Source organism: Humulus lupulus, chromosome 6, assembly GCF_963169125.1.
Source record: "Humulus lupulus chromosome 6, drHumLupu1.1, whole genome shotgun sequence".
Lineage (NCBI taxonomy): Eukaryota > Viridiplantae > Streptophyta > Magnoliopsida > Rosales > Cannabaceae > Humulus > Humulus lupulus.
In genome coordinates, this window is record NC_084798.1 from 170,804,753 (window position 1) to 170,809,517 (window position 4,765).

The following is a 4,765-nucleotide window of genomic DNA, read 5'->3' on the forward strand; positions in this document are numbered from 1 at the left end:
TAATGATTCAATTTGGCTTTTGACGTTGTCATCTTCCCTTAATTAGTAGATTCTGGTTGATCGTGGCTTGTCCATAGGACTCGTTCCATTCCATGTGTAGGAATTTTCAGCGAGATCGTCGAGGTACTCGAAAGTTTCATCGGGATCTTTTTGAAGGAATTCGCCATTGCACATCATTTGTACGAATTGTCTTTGTCCGGTTGTGAGACCGTCATAGAAATAGCTGATCAGACGCCAACTTTCGTATCCATGATGGGGGCATTGATTTATCAAATCTCTAAACCTCTCCCAGACCTGATGGAAAGTTTCATGGTATTTATGGATGAAGGTATAGATTTTCCGCTTAAGGCTGCTAGTCTTATGGGGCGGAAAATATTTGGTGAAGAATGCTTTTGCCATTTCATCCCATGTTCCGATAGATCTAGGCCTTAAGGAATACAACCAACTTTTTCCTTTGTCTTTGAGAGAGAAAGGAAAAAATTTCAATCTCACATTGTTGGTGACATCAGCTCGGTTGTTGAATGTAGCCACCACCTCTTCAAATTCCTGTATATGCACGTACGGACTCTCATTTTACAACCCATGGAAGGTTGGTAAGAGGTTAATCATGTCGGGTTTGAAATAAAAATTTGGCATATTGTTGGGATACATTATGCATGAAGGTGTGGCTGTACGCGTAGGATGTAAATAATCCTGTAGCGTTCTTGGTTGGACTTCATCTTGATGAGTCATCGTGGGTGGTTCAGGAAGTCTCGGTGAATCAGGTGAATTTGAACGAATGGAAGAAAATGACGAACTAGGAGAGTTTTCTAAAGCTTCTATTTGTTGTCTCACGAATCTTCCTAGTGCGTCTCTATTTTGTGGCATAAATTTTTGTTTTTTTTTGCTTCTGTTGTAAGTATTATAAGAGCAAGTGTGTAATAGTGTAATAATTATACACCAAAAATGTTCCCAGGCCAATTGGGAAGGCTGCCAAGGTACCACTTTAGGCCCAAGAGCTTTACTAGCACTCCTTGGGGTTCTTAGAAAAGGTTGGAGGGTAACGCTAACACATACCTAATTTAAGAACTTACACAAATGTTCTCAATACTTTGTTTTTTATGCTTTAAAATTTTATGATTCAAAATTTTATGCCTTTTTTTTGGAAAAAACCTAAATCTTGAAAATAAACTTCTAAACTTAAAAGAAAAATAAATAAATAAAATAAAACAATAACAAAAAAAAATGAATAAATAAATAAAAACTAAAGATAAAAATTACTAAGGAACAAAAAAATTAAAAGAGAAATTAAAACAATTTTACTACTTTTTTTTTAAATAAATAAAATAATTAACTATGCAAACTTTTAATTGTAGAATTACCTCCCTGGCAACGGTGCCAAAAATTGATATCGCCCAATAAACTCCTAAATGGTCGCAGTAGTAATCGGGCTATGTCGTATACACATAGAGGTAAAATATAAACACAAAGAAAGATCAGTAAATTGGAAATAATAAACCTTGAAATAATGTAACTTTGAAAAAGAAATTAAACACTAAATAAACAAAGTAGAGGAATTAGAATCAGAAAGAAAATATGGAAGGCACAAGTTTCATTCATGCAAACATATATATATATATTAATAAAATTGATTCATTCTACTCAACTATAATTCTACACCATTAATTATAGTTGGAAAATATATATAATAAATCTCACCTTAAAATATGTTCTTAATTAAATTAACTAACTTCTAATTTTAAAAACCTATCATATTATATAACTTAGAGTGACAAAATAACAATGGCAGAATGCAATAAAAAGCATATAATATAACAAATATCATAAATTAAATGAAGACCCTAAATTACATAAGAAGAGCATGACTAGACTTATGTAAAAGACACTAATAAATTTAGAATAAAAATTAGAAGAAAATAAATTTAATTGTAAAAAATATATAGAAACGAAGAACAAAATAAAGAATCAATATATTAAAAATATAATGTAAAACATGAACTTCACTCTAGCCTTTCTACAAGAGAATTTAGCCTAAAATAGACATTGTTTTCACTCAAAAAGTGTAAAAGAAATGAAAGAAAAATAAGAAATAAATAGTTTTCTCTCTAACTATACTCTCAACACTTAATTCCACAATATGATGTCCTTTTCTCTACATTTGGTTCTCTATTTATAGTGAAAATATGACCCAAAATGTATAAAATCGTGTACAAAATAGTGGGGAATATGGCTGAAAACTTGGAGCAAAGTGGGACAAGAGGGAGACAAGCTGCAGCAATGGGGAGACACGTTGGACACATGTCATGCGATGAGTGGCTTCGGCAAGCATGGTGTTGGGGTGTGGGGGAAAGCCGCCAGGCGAGTGGGACGCGTGTTGCATTGTGATTGACTCGGCAGGAGCGGCAGGCTGTGTAATGCCCCAAATTTCCTAATAAGGTTTAGGACCTTGATTAGGAGGCCAGGAGGGCCATAATTGCATTATTATGTTGTTAAATGATAATATGCATGTTTAGGTGTATTAAATATGCATGTGAACCCAGTTCTGAGTAATTGGATGATTTTCATATTTTGGCCATTTCGGGCATATTTGGCATATATGTGATATGTGTGTGGTGCTATATTATTGTTTTGTTATGCTAGGGTTACTCAGCACAAGATGATCCTAGGAGGTAAGCTAGTGGGAAAGTCACAACGGGATTTATGCTTGACTTGGCGTAAGTCCAGGGGTATTTAGAGCATTATCGGGTTATTGGGTAATGGGAATAAATATTTGGTGATAAATTGGGAGTCAGTAAGATCAGGGGGACATTCTTGAGGTTATGACTATTTTGCCCCCGGGAGTGTTTTCGGGACCCCGAGTGTTAGGATTTGGTTGAGGCTACTTAGGCTTGAAGTAACATTTTAAAGAAATAAAAAGAACGTTCTGTACGTTCTCTCTCGCTCTAAGTTCCACTTTCGTCTCCCGATCGAATTTTTGAAGGAAACTTGAGTTCTAGGACTGGGATTCAAGCGAGGATCGAGGCATAGCGATCCTAGGAAATATTAGAAGCTTTTTAGCTGAAGGATTTAGTTGGAAACAACTCAATCGGAGGTAATTCAAGTTTTAAGTTCTATGTTTTTAAAGTTTTTAAGCTTGTATTGGATTTTGTGTTTTTGGGTGATTTGAGACTTGGGTTTTGTTGGTTTTGGATCATGGGGATGTTTGGAACTTTTATTTTTGAGTTTGGAAGTGTTTAGGTGTGTTTATGAAAGGTTTTTAGATGAAGAAATGGAGTTTTTTTGGGTGGGTTCGAGGTTGAGTCGCGACTCTGTTCTTGGGCGTTGCGGCTCAAGCTTGAAGAAGCTGGTGGTTTGGTGCTGATGGGCTATTTGAGCTGTGGCTCTATTGGGTAGAGCTGAGGCTCTAATTGCTGTCAGAGAGGATTTTTGGGCCTGAGTTGAGTGGGGCTGCGACTCTAATGGTTGGGGCTGCGTCTCAAAAGAGGAAAAGTGACCAAAGTGGGTTTTTATTCATGGGAACTCAAACCTTAGGCCTCGGGATTATTCCTACTACCCGGATTGGTGGGGTTTGATGTCTCGGAGGCTAGGTCTTGGTTCTGGGATTGGTTTTTGAACTTGAACTCATTGGATCACCATTTTTGGTTGTGATTAGGTTATCACTAGAGGCTTGAAATCGGGATCATGCTTGCGGCTAGTTTATTGGTAACCTGTGCTTGGACCAAAGGTAAGAAAACTGCACCCTGTGTATATATGACATGCATGGTTATTCTTGATGCATGTTGGATAGTCAAATGTGGCATGCATGGTTATTATTGAGGCATGTTAAGTGATTAAATGTGATACATGTAATGCACGAGCAACATGTGATTAGGACATGCTTTATATACTGAGTATGATATTGTTTGAGCTTGAGCCTCTGTGTTTATGCATGATCCTAATTGTGCTAGTAATTATTGAGTAAGCATGCTGAATGCCCTTTATTTGGATATTTGATATATGATATATGTTTGGTGGCATTGCTTACTTGTATATGTATTGACTAGTCAGGGAAACTGACCTAAGAGTCAGAAATGGCATAGCGTGATGAACGCAGGGCCAAATGAAGATTATATCTAATCGATATCAGCGTTGAATGACTCATATGGGGTATTAATGCTGGACCGACCCGAAGGTCGATGAAAATTATAAGCGCTTGCCTAATCTAAGACTAGTTACTAGAGCTAGGGCCTAAGGCCTAGGTGACAGCTTGTCACATGGATAGGAGGGTATGGGACCTCCGAGATGGACTTATTAGTCATCTGATCGAGATGGACTTATCAGTCATCTGGCCGGGATAGACTTATCAATCATCTGACCGAGATGGACTTATTAGTCATCTAATCGAGATGGACTTATCAGTCATCTGACCGAGATGGACTTATCAGTCATCTATCTTTTATTCAGGGCTATCAGCCCAGTATGGTTACTGAAACCATCAGTGTTAAATCACTTATCTGATTGAGACTGACTTGATAGTCGTCCATTCAGGAGGGCAGGATTCTTTATCCTGCATAACCATTGTTACGTGGTTTTGCTTGCCTGCTTGGCTAGGGCTATATTTTCTAGGCATGTGCCTTATGAATTGATGACATGTTATTACTGTTCATGAGCATATTAAGTTTTCTTGCTGGGCTTCGGCTCACGGGTGCTTTGTGGTGTAGGTAAAGGCAAAAGAAAGCTGGACCATCCTTGAGTTGGAGATCTTAGGTGACGATGTGTACATATG

The 4,765-nt window shown here is 37.2% G+C and overlaps 1 non-coding gene across 1 annotated transcript; it reads left to right on the forward strand.

Annotated features, from left to right (window-relative positions):
• Positions 1–244: 244 nt before the first annotated feature.
• Positions 245–351, forward strand: LOC133787552 (small nucleolar RNA R71). Its single transcript, XR_009872567.1, has one exon. It is a non-coding gene; the product is annotated as a small nucleolar RNA R71 (small nucleolar RNA).
• Positions 352–4,765: the final 4,414 nt, after the last annotated feature.